This window comes from Vipera ursinii, assembly GCF_947247035.1.
Source record: "Vipera ursinii genome assembly, chromosome: 1".
Lineage (NCBI taxonomy): Eukaryota > Metazoa > Chordata > Lepidosauria > Squamata > Viperidae > Vipera > Vipera ursinii.
The window spans coordinates 35,176,423-35,188,745 of NC_139512.1; the positions used below are offsets into that span (position 1 = coordinate 35,176,423).

Below are 12,323 nucleotides of genomic sequence, written 5' to 3' on the forward strand. Positions count from 1 at the left end.
AAAGTCACCGGACCTTCTGCATTCTGATTTCGAACCTGTTCACGTCAAGAGGCGCATCCTGCCTTCCTTTTTGATCTTTCTATAAATAACTGGAGGGGGTAGATGGGAAGGAAAGGGCGCAACGCGCTACTCAGGCGGGGTCCTGTTGGGACTGCGGCTCATTCCCAGCTGAGCATCGCGCAGCGCTTGCGGTCCTGTTCTCCCGCCCTGCCCGCCGGTTTTGCCAATTTAGCTGACAGGCTTCCCTCACAGCTGCTCTTTCTTTGATATCTCTACCGTAGTCCCTTCCTTGGGAAGACGGAGGAAGCGGTGGCTTCAGGCGAAACCTGGCCACCTGGCCAGACACCCGCTGCAATGTGAGGAGTGAGGATCGTGGCCCTTTGACCAGACTCCTTTCTCAGCCTATTGAATTTTCCTGCGAACTAACTTCGTTGTTGTTATAATTAATTAAACGGAACGCGTTATTGTAAAAGACTGGTATGGAACAAGTATCCCCTCCTGGCAGTTGTAGGGGACAGGCATAAGCAATTTCACTTCCATCGTAAACCCTCCACGCCCCTCCCCCCCCATCTGACTTTTCACGATCTCATCTGGCAGCGCTGGCTTCGATTTTAAACTTTAAAGGAGAGCGTGAGCCACAACGGAGGAAAGGTTTATTTATGGTAATTGGGTGTCCGGTCTGTTTTTAGCAGGACTACCAGATTAATGAGGCTCCCTGCCCTTTTATCACTTTTCACCCTTATTTACTTGATAACTCTTATTTTAGAAAGCCAGCTGTTATTTCACTTCCCCTCTCTCAAACTTTGCCCTATGGATCGTTTAGCGTGAAGACAGAAGCAGAGCAAGAATCAGTTTGATCTAATCCACGGGTGTTAAACTCATCACGTCACGTGACTATCGCGAATCTTTTTGCATTGCCGACAATGGGATGGGCTCGGTTTCGGTATGATGAAACCGGCCCGCGGGCCGGCAAGTTTTTCTAATCTAATTCCTAGGAGGTAGAGATATTTGGTCATTTGGCTAGTTTCCACTCTTGCCTAATGGGAGACCACGAGGAAATCTCGAGGGAGTAGGCTACGTGGAAAAAAAAGTGGGGGCGATAATTTCCGTATCCTGCCTAGTATTTTTGTTTTCTAGAATCCATATTTATTTATTTTTTATTTGTATTTTTATTTTAATCCCAATTATATCCCGCCCTTCTCCGAAGACTCAGGGCGGCTTACAATCTAACCACAAATCAAATGTGCTTAGCAATAGCCTTCATTCTATGTATATGCCTGCTTATTAGGGCTTCCCCCCCCCCCAGCGGCATTATTAAGCTTATTGACCCCAACAATCTGGGTCCTCATTTTACCTACCTCGGAAGGATGGAAGGCTGAGTCAACCTTGAGCCTGGTGGGATGCGAACCTGCAATAATTGCAGGCAGCTGGTGTTACTTAAGGAGGCATTAGCCCACTGCTCCACCAAGGCTATTTAACTCACTCCCTTCCTTTCGCTGGACTCTTTCCTTATTTTCTTTCGCATCCTTTAAGATTTTTTTTGAAGGGACGGGGGTAAGGCCTGTCTGCCAATAGTTGCGGAAAATGTCGGGCAATCGATTTGATCACCAGTCCCCAGCACAAGATATTACTGCTCCAGGTATATTGTGGTTATGACCGCCACAGATTCGGAACATATTCGGTTTTGACCCGACCCGCATATCCCGGGGCTAAACCATCGTCTTGAGCACTGGGTGCCAGGATGGATAAAAAACACTTGTAATACGCTGAGGGAAAAAAAAGCCAGTAACGGAATAAATTGACCGAAGAAAGAAAAAAAGACGAGGGGTTTGGAGGATTTGGGGCGAGAGCTGGGCAAACCTCCATGTGCCAGAATCTCCTCTCGTGTCTCCTTGGGGGACACCGTTAAATCGGAGTTATTCTGCGCTTAATTAGATGCCCGACTGCAGCAGCCATGGAGGGTGGGGGGGGGATCACCACCCGGGCAGCGCAAAATACTTTTATTTTGTGGTGAGTCATCCTGACTTCAGATTTTAGAAGAGTATCGTGGTGACACACACATTAAACACTAACAGATGGAGCGTGTCACCCCGTTATTCATTTCCAAAGGGCTTAGCACCCGACGGTTACACTCTTCAGCTCGCTTACTCAGGGGGGGGGGGCAGTTCCGCTGTAAAGGTGCACAAGACTATATACCTGCAGGCTTCGTTGGGAATTAAAATCAGGCTGTATTTCTAGTACGTAAAAATGGGACTAGAGTGAACTGTACATCTGCACATCCGGTAGACTTTTTCTTTTGCTGCATCCAGCTAACCTTCTCCCCAATAAAAGCAGTGGGTCTAAAAATCAACAGTCAAGAAGCAGGTGGTTTAGCAAGGGCTCTCAGAGTTAGGGCTAGCCTTATCCCTCTGTCCTCAGAAGTACGTTTCCCTGAATGCAGATCACGTCGTCTTGTGAAAGGGTTGCGGTTCCATGGGGCCGTAACCTTTTACACACACACACACCACACTCCGCCTTATCTTGCTTGTGCCTCAACTGCGAAGTTAATGCGGGGAGAGTCAGGCTTCCCCGCAATTTTCTTGGACCCCCCCCCCCCCCCCTGTTGAAGCGAGATATTCGACGCCCTGTTTACTGAACGCGTTGGCGTCAGGACGGGTGGTGAATTTCCCAGCTAGGGCAGGGCGAGTCCGCAGGCAGAAATAACGCGGCAGAACAGATCTGAACTCTTCTGCAAATTGTCCTCCTTCTCCTTTCATTTCCGAAACAAAATTTCGGTCTGCGAAAGAGTTCCTTAGAACGGCTCCACGAACGAGACCAGGCTTTTATCAGACGACGCAGGCGGAATCGGATGCTATAATACACTTCATTCCTAGCCTTTCAGCTGGCAAAAACTGATTTTGCCAGACAAGGACAGCTCCTGTCTTCCGGTTGGTATAGGTAGCGGTTAGTCCTTACTTCAGGGGTCTTCAAACTTGGCCCTTTTATGACTTGCGGACTTCAACTCCCAGAATTCCTCAGCCAGCAGAGCTGGCTGAGGAATTCTGGGAGTTGAAGTCCGCAAGTCATAAAAGGGCCAAGTTTGAAGACCCCTGCCTTACTTCTTCCAGACAGACCAAGTCTCAGAAAACCCACCGGTTTTTCCGCTGAGTCCCGAGTTTTCGGGAAATTTCCCGGGAGAGAGGGAGGGAGGGAGGGGGGGGGCAGATAAGCTAAATCAACCAACTCCCATCCTTCTGGCCGATTAACCAGCCTTCAGAGTCCGACCTCAGGAAGTGAAGCCGAACTTATCCTAATGTCGAACTTACTCTAATGCCAAACACCTACACTTAAAAGCCTTTGGGAGCGATGCCGCTGTTCCCCTTGCGGGGGGGGGGGTGGTGGAGAAAATAAATACTCTGCCTAGAGGACATCCAGTCCTTCTCCCCCAGAGAAAAGGGGAACGTGAACGAAAGGAAACGGTTAGTGGTAAATACCCAGCTGCACAGGTACGGTTAATAAAGAGGTTGGCCGGATATAAAGCGAAGTCGAATTCGACTTCTGATGACTCTCCCTGCGGTTTTCGTGGTAAACAGCACAGAACCGGTTGGCTCTTTTGCCTTCTTCCGGAGCTCCTTCTGCCTAGCTTGAAGCTATTCCCCTCCGTGAGAACAGGGAGGTTAAACACTGCGGAGCCGAAGAGAGGCGCTGAACTCTCGAGTCGCAGAGCTTTCGAGGAGACCTCCTCGCCTCCGCGCTCTTCTCTCGTTCCCGACAGGGCGCCCAAGTCATCTCGACGCGCCGCTCCGAGAGCCGCACAGAGCCCAACGCAAACCTTCCCGCTTCCCGCCCGAAGAAATCGATGTTTCCCAACCCCAAATAAGGGTGCGATCCTAAACGTTCCTTCTTGGGAATAAGGCTGCAGGTAAAGGTAAAGGTAAAGGTTCCCCCGCACATGCGTGCTAGTCGTTTCCGACTCTAGGGGCTGGTGCTTATCTCCGTTTCAAAGCCGAAGAGCCAGCGCTTGTCCGAGGACATCTCCATGGTCATGTGGCCGGCATGACTAGACGCCAAAGGCGCAGGGAACGCTGTTACCTTCCCACCTTAGTGGTCCCTATTTTTCTACTTGCATTTTTTTTACGTGCTTTCGAACTGCTAGACAAGCTCAGCATCCTAAACCACTGAGCCACCGCGTCCCTCAGGCTGCAGGTATTTAGGCCCAATTATTATTGACCTGAACTGTCAACAACCCAGGATCGCGCTGCGTGTTGGTTTCTTCTTAAAGATCAGCTTGCCGCTGCAAGCCTGCTCTTGTCTACCCAGAAATAACACCCAATGGTCTTAACGGGGCTTGCTGCGCTGCCTCAGGTGACAGCCTAAAAGCGGGAGGTGAGCCTAAGCGTGAGGGCCACGACATTCTGACAAAAACTGAACATTGATGACTGAATCCCACCTGAAGAATCGGACAGTCTTGGCCGGGGAAAAAAAAATTCCTCCATCGGAATCTTCCCGAAGTGAACCCTGTAGCTTTCAATGAATCTCACTCCCAAGTAGAGTAACAGGTTCTACGCGTCTCTCGGATTGAAGTGTCAGGTGTCTGGAGCCTCGCTAGCCTCCGATTTTATAAGCGTGCAAGTTTTTTTAACCACCCTGGACCTCCTTATTTTTCAGTGCCAAAGCGGAATATATGATTACTTCGCACAGCGTTACAAACAGTGGCTCGAGGGTGCCTGCCTGTCCCGAAGGACTTGAACAAACTTCGTGCGCGTCTAAACATAAACGAACTGCCGGTTCCTCTGTCGGAGAGTGAGAAGTCGAGGTGCCTGGCTTCTCGGTCAGCTTGGGACTGGGGCTTTGGGGAAGGGTGTGTGAGCGGCAGTGAGCGTGGGGCCGAAAGGAAATGGGGGCAAGGCAGGTTTAAGATGATTCAGGGGGAAAAAAATAATTCCCCGTCTTATCTCCCCCAAACTCGCTGGTTCAAGAAATCACTCAGCTGAAGTTTAAAAATCCTATTCGCGAGCGCCCTGGGAGCAGAGCGAAACATAAGAGCGGCGGGAAGGAGGCGGAGGCGGCAACCGAGTCATCTGAGGATAAAGTCCTCATAATCCCAAGCAGAGCTACGTATGTGCTCGCCCGGCCTCCTCCCTCCTGCTTCGCAACCAGGGGCGGCCCAAGGCTGCAACGCCGCTGAGTCAATTTTTCTCTCTCTGCGGAGCAACCCAGGACTCTTAGACAGTCTGCAATATTTCTCAAGTTTATCATTGACTAACTCCTTGCAAATAAGCATGGCCCCAACATAAGGGGATCTACTCTCCATCACCTATGGGCCGGGGGTGGGGGGGTGGGGTAGTGTGTCTCAGGAACCTAAAGGAATGATTTTTTTAAAAAAAAACTAAGAATGCATCCTGTGAAATTGGAGGGGGTGATGGATTAATATATTGGGACTGTTTACTTAGCATGAGAGAAACCACACTGCACTCAGTGGGGCTTTGGAATAGATGTGTGCTGGACCAGGGATGGGATTTACTCTCCATAACTGAATTTAGAATTATAGATTCCTGCTGAATGTTTACTGAGGTTAATTTTGTATCTGTCTACACGTACATGCATTCTACTTATAAAAGGTAAAGGTTCCCCCGCACATGCGTGCTAGTTGTTTCCAACTCTAGGGGCCGGTGCTCATCTCCGTTTCAAAGCCGAAGAGCCAGCGCTTCTCCGAGGACGTCTCCGTGGTCATGTGGCCGGCATGACTAGACGCGAAAGGCGTACAGAACGCTGTTACCTTCCCACCGCAGTGGTCCCTATTTTTCTACTTGCATTTTTACGTGCTTTCGAACTGCTAGGTTGGCAGAAGCTGGGACGAGTAACAGGCGCTCACTCTGTTATGCGGCACTCGGGATTCGACCCGCCAAACTGCAGACCTTCTGATCGACAAGCTCAGCGTCCTAACCCACTGAGCCACTGCGTCCCTTTCTACTTATAAACCAACTGCCAAATGTAATGGCTGGAATCAGTGAGGCTCATTGCAATCCTATGCACAGGGTTCCTTGTTTATGGGGTGCGGAATGCACACTTAACATTCTTTATTGCCAAAAGTTATGTAGCAGTTGGGGATGATAGATGCCACTATTTACCTCTTAATGGCACTGGCAAAATTAGAGTAAGACAATGCAAGCTGTCCTGTAGATGAATGTTGCTGATAAAGAGTTTGGAGTACAGACAAAAGTAATATACTCTTAAGTAAGGATTGGGGCGGTCTCCTTGTGCTCTCCGAGACTGGATGTTTTCTTGCAGACGTTTCATTGTCCATACTAGGTAACAACGGCACCAATGATGTTACCTGGTTTGGATAATGAAACGTCTGCAAGAAAACCATCTCAGAGGGCATCAAGGACCCCTCATCAATCCTGAGCTACAAATATTCCTTTTTATTGGTATTCTTAAATAAATTAAGGCCTTTGAAGCTTCAGCTGAAAATTATTAAGCAAGGCTTCAATACCTATCACTGAAAGTGATGGGATTTAGGGGTATCATTTGTCTTTGATCACACGATCAAGATCCAGGACCTGCCTGGCCTTTCTCACCACTCCTCCTTATATTGTGCCTAATACATTTCTTTAATTTTTCAGTTACAGAAAGATCTTTAGGCTTCCGCATAAACACCTGTTGAGTTTGATTCTCTTGGGAAGAGTCGGAGCCCATGTCTCTGTAATTTTCAAATCTTTTCCCTTCACGGTATCTACTGAGCCTGTTTGTGTGCGTGCTGAAGTTCTGTAGCAGGAGGAAGATATTAGCATCAATCCTTTTAATAAGTGGGAAAATTGGCAAGCAAGTAAGGTACCACCTAGTGATTCAAATCCCTGCTGAACCAGGTCCACTGTATCTAGGTTGTAAGAATCAGGTCGACCACTAGGCGACAGCAAAAATACAAGGAAACAAACTCTCACTCTTTGCTGCTCCCGTTAGGCATCCAAGATTCAGAGCTTAGTTCCGGCCTTAACTGACCACTTACACCCAAAAAATGACCCTATGCCACTTACTCCCTGTTAAGACTTCTTGGAAGCAGGATATTTAGTTATGAACAAAATGAACCTGTAGGTTTGCTTCCCGCGATCTCTTATCACCCCATCTATCTCTGTTTCCCCAGTATTAAACATTAGATGAGGGAAAGCACCATCCCTACTGAAAGTGCTACAAAAACGGTTGGAAATATCCATCGACGCCAGTTCGTCCCCACGCCCACTCTTCATTATCGGACGTGCCCTCTCCGGACATCCCTGATCTTATCCTCCGACGCAGATTACTGCTGCGATTACGTCACTTGGTCCGGTTATGCGAGCGACGCCGGCGCTCAAAGACAAGCCGGAAGAGCCCTGGAAATCGAGCCACCCAGCCGGAGAGGATCTTGGAACCGGCTGGCGCGGCTCGCAGTGAAGCAGGCGGGAGCTGAAGCGCACGAAATCAGTGAGAGGCAGCCGAGAGAGGACGAGGCAGAAAGACGCGAAAAGGGAACGCACAAAGGGGGCAGGTTGGCACAATCGTCCGGCAGGAGAGAGAGAGAGGAGAGAAGGGAGGCCGGGGTTTCCGCAAGAAACCTCTTCGGGGGGCCCTTCCTCGTCTAAGCCAGCGTTTCCCAACCTTAGGAACTTGAAGATGCGTGGACTTCAACTCCCAGAATTCCCCAGCCAGCATAGCTGGCTGGGGAATTCTGGGAGTTGAAGTCCACGCATCTTCAAGTTCCTAAGGTTGGGAAACGCTGGTCTAAGCTGTCGGAGCGCGCACCCGTCGCCCTGATGAAATCACAGGAACAGGCGCAGGAGCGGACTTTTTGCGGAAAGGGCAACCGAGGGCACAGCTCGCTCGACGCCAGCCATCCCGCCCCTTCCGCCGCTCCAGCCTCCCCTGCCTTTTCAATGGCCGATCGGGGGATAAGCTTGTTAGATTAGGTAATAATTACACCTTCGGCCAAGGCAGCGCGGGTTGCTCCTGACCGACGCCGGGTGACCCGAAACGGGCTCGTTTTTCCACTGGGCAACAAAGCGAGCTGTACCACCCCTTCCTCCGCCTCCGCAATCCCCCGGAGGAGAAGGCAAAACACCGAGGCGCTCAGCTTGGGGAGGCTCAGGCGTTGCTTTCTTTTGGGGGAGGGGGTGGAGGAGGAGGAGGAGGAGGAAGGTATTCCTTCTTTAAATGGGGCTTCTATTCACTTCCAGCAGGAGTCTGGCCAAGAGCCTAATTGAAAGCGGCGGAAAGCGTTCCGCCGAAGGGGCTGGGGCTCGAAGCTCTCCCACCAGCCCAGCTCTGCCCTTCCTTCCTTCCTTCCTTCCTTCCTTCCTTCCTTCCTTCCTTCCTTCCTTCCTTCCTTCCTTCCTTCCTTCCTTCCTTCCTTCCTTCCTTCCTTCCTTCCTTCCTTCCTTCCTTCCTTCCTTCCTTCCTTCCTTCCTCTCCTCCTTTTTACATTTCGGCTGCCGCTTCGCTTAAACCTGGGCCCCGATTGCCAGGCTCCGCAGAGCTCGGCAGTTTTACCCTCCCCACCATGCACACGCCCAACTGAAGGAGAGGACGAGGGTGGTGGGGGTGGTGGTGGTGGTGGGGGCAATCCTCCGCCTTTACTTACTGAGGAAGGCGCCTGACTGAGGCCTTCTAAGTAATTCTGCGTGGGATCGGGCCGCCTGAGTTGCGCCTCCTCGACGCCTCTCGTCTCAAGGGCTCCCTCCCCCCCCCCGCGCCCCACACCCACTCTGTCTACGCTTGTTGCCTCCCCCTTAGTTCCTTCGCTTCCCTCGGATCTTACCTCTCCCGGCTCCTGCCTTTCTCCCCGCGGAATGATTATTTAGGGCTCCCTCCCTCCTCCCCACTTCCAACGGGTGGGGGTGGGGGCGGGGGTGGGAAAGGCAAGGCTGGCTGGCTAGCATCGCTTTCTCTATGTGCCTCCAAGGAGGGAGGGGGCGTTTGCCAATCTGCCTCTTTGCCTCGCTCATTCGCTCTCTCCCCTCTCTCTCCCTCCCTCCCTCCCTCCCTCTCTTAGCCTTGCGCGCCCCCGGCTCCCTCTGCGGCAGCCAACGAGCCGAGTTCACGCGAGGACAGCGGCAGCTCTCAGCCGGAGCGCGTCTGGCTGGCAAAGGCTCTGGAATAGCGCTGCCGCCGCCGCCGCCGCCGCCGCCGCCGGCTGCTGGAGGCGGAGCCGCCCTCGCCACTGACTCGTGAAGGGCTCCTGAGGCCTCGGATTCATCGGCCGGGCACAAGGCAAGCGTGAACGGCCGGCCGGCCTGCCGCAGAGCTGGGATGCCGCATCTCTCTCCGGTCAGGTGGCTTCATCTCCACAGTTCTCTAATGAGAGTTGAACGGTACTCAAGAGACGGCAGGGTTTGTTCCGTTTCAAAGAGCCCGGCTTTAAAGAGCTTGCCTTGCAACGGCGTCATGCTAGTTTTGGCATTTGCCTCTCTGGCCTGCAGGTGCCTTGGTCTACGCCTTGCCATATACCCTTATATAAAGACCGCCAGACAGTATTTTTTTTTAAATAGTCACCGGGTGAAGTTGGGGCTGTAGCAGGCTGGAGAGTTTAAATCCTGCATATACAGCAGAGGCATCTTTGCCCAAGGCTATCCTGGACAATATACCTTCCCTCCAGCAGCGAACAGCATCTTTAGGGGCCCTTTTTCACTGGGGTTGAACCCCTTTCCACAGTTCCTGTCCTAATGCCCAACTGGAATTTAGAAGCAGGACAGGAAAAAAAACAAACTAGAATCCTAGTTTATAGATCCTAGAAATCCTCTTGCCATATACCCTTATATAAAGACCGCCAGACAGTATTTTTTTTAAATAGTCACGGGGTGAAGTTGGGGCTGTAGCAGGCTGGAGAGTTTAAATCCTGCATATACAGCAGAGGCATCTTTGCCCAAGGCTATCCTGGACAATATACCTTCCCTCCAGCAGCGAACATCATCTTTAGGGGCCCTTTTTCACTGGGGTTGAACCCCTTTCCACAGTTCCTGTCCTAATACCCAACTGGAATTTAGAAGCAGGACAGGAAAAAAACAACTAGAATCCTAGTTTATAGATCCTAGAAATCCTAGACATTAGGCTGTAACTGCAAGCTATGAAATTCTCTTATCCCAATGCAAATCTGACCATATAGATAATCAGTAATGCCTCAGTGATGAGCTGGAAGAAAACGCCAGAGGCATTTGCATTGTCTGACACTTTTCTCAAAATGATGATGGCAGTGCCATGCTATCTGCTCCATGACGTTTGTATTGCATGCAACATTACAATGCACATTCAAAAAGGTGGCGCTTATGTTGCAATGGTGTGATGCCAGTTTTGTCATTTGCCTCCCTGCCCTGCAGACACCTAACTATGTTACAAATGTGTTCCAATCCCTGGCTGGCTGCTGGGCACTGTGACTCTTACCACTTTCTCCTGGCTGCTGTATGACAACCTGGATTCCTGGCTTCTGCTGCCTCCTTTTTCCTTGTTTGAAGGGATGGGGGGGGGGGGGGAAGAAAGAATATCAATTTTCCTGGGAATCAGTGCATCACAGTGGAGGTCAATATGCTCATTACAAACTTGCTGCCTGTTGTACTTTAATTTTAAATATGGTAATGATCCCATATTCACAGGAGCATTTATGTATAGTTAGAATATTTACATTACCCAATCACTCTGCTGAGTGGTGAAATGAATTTTAAATAGAAAGGTTTCTTGCTGGTTTCACCAAATGAGCCTTCCCAAACCTGGTGCCTTTCCTAAACCAGTGCAGAGTAGCATTTTGGGAGCTGTTAATTCCAACATAACTGGAAAAAGGTTGTTTAAGAAAAGATGATTGCAATAAAATTCTCCTCCCAGTTCTTTGTACTTTCCATATAAATAAAAGTCCCAAATCAGGGCTGGCCAGAAGTATCTCTGACGTCAGATTCTTACATTTTCTTCCTTCTTAAGTTATTCAAAAATACAAATTGCACAAAGTTATATGTCAGAAAAACAAAGGGAGAATTTCTTTGTGTGATGGAATGGATGGATTCGTGCATGGATTCAAATCTATTGGGGGATGTAATTGAAATGGCGGTCATGCAAGATGGAACTGATAATGGTAAGATTCTGATACAGAAATATTAAAATCAGAATAACATTCCAGAGATAAAGAGTCCTTCAGACTTCCAACAATACTCGCTGTTATGATTGAATTCCAAATCCCCTAAAAACAGAGCAGGGCAGTGAGGAGAATTCAGAGGAAGCAAGATGCTAAAACAACACTGGTCATGCCAACTGTGGAATGAAAGACACTGCTATATAGCAAAGACAAGCTGAGAACAGGACTATTTCATTGTTGCTTTTGGCATCAAGAAGAGACTTGCTGAATGAACAATAAGATGTCCAGATAAGGACCATACCATGTGTTGTGCACACATACAGGTATCCGGACCCTAATGGAAACTGCTTGCTGCAAAAGGAGCTTCAGGAGGTAGGATTTGGAACAGGATATTAGCAAGAGTGAAAAGTGAGTTAATTCTTCTATTGGCCACATGTTGTTGTAGCTGCCTCCCCATGTTCCAGGATGCAAGGCATCTGTTTTCTTTCAAAGACACAGTGAACCTGAGGCATCATTTGCTGTAGCTATTTCAAAGATAATTTCAGTTCTCAATGTTGTTATAAACATAAGTTTTTAAGAATTGGCAAGTAAGAAAATAAAAGACAAAATAGGTAAGTGGTTGTGTACAAGTGGATGTGGGGAGCATCAATTGCAATTATAAAGCTAGGCCTATAAAAAGGAAAATTCTACGTATAGAGATATTTTTATGGACAATTTATTCTTCACTGCTCTAAATCTCAAATATTTATTTGGTAAAATTGAAATTTACACATCAAGACTAAATGAGTTCCTCATAATTTGAAGACATGAATAGCAAGGCAGAAAGAAGACAGAAAAGATATAAAAAAATAAAGTTCCTGTTTGGATTTCTGTTTGGTGTATTACTGCAAGTTATGCATTTCTAGCAAGCTGTAAAAGATGTGGGAACAATTGCTTTATATAAGACAGTTGGTCTGTCAAATAATAGTATAAAATATAATTAGTCAATAGGACAACTAGTTCCTATACTAGGATAATAATGGAAGTTTGAGATAAGTTCAGAAAGTTACTTAGTCTGTTCATATCTCAGCCTCAGAGATTTCATTATAAGAGTTCATTATATCAGATATTCCAGCTTGGAGTAAATGCAGTATCACTATCAAAAGAAGTAATTCTGTTTTATGGCTAAATACAAACTTAAAATTGCACTCCCTTTTCTTTATTCACATCAGATCAAGTTTGCAAAAGAAATATTATTGCCTATTTTAGCTCAGCA

General features: G+C 48.6%; 1 protein-coding gene and 1 long non-coding RNA gene across 3 annotated transcripts in view; one reads left to right on the forward strand and one right to left on the reverse strand.

The window, feature by feature from the left end:
* DIO3 (iodothyronine deiodinase 3) overlaps nt 1–8,671 on the reverse strand; it is a 121,139-nt gene extending 112,468 nt beyond the window's left edge. For both annotated transcript variants that reach the window (XR_014492197.1, XR_014492198.1), the window contains exon 1: nt 8,594–8,671. The gene's annotated coding sequence lies outside the window, so the exon portion shown is untranslated. The remainder of the gene's footprint in view (nt 1–8,593) is intronic.
* Nucleotides 7,120–9,717, forward strand: LOC310639096. The gene is made up of 2 exons (XR_014492233.1): nt 7,120–7,504; nt 9,005–9,717. It is a non-coding gene; the product is annotated as an uncharacterized lncRNA (long non-coding RNA).
* Nucleotides 9,718–12,323: the final 2,606 nt, after the last annotated feature.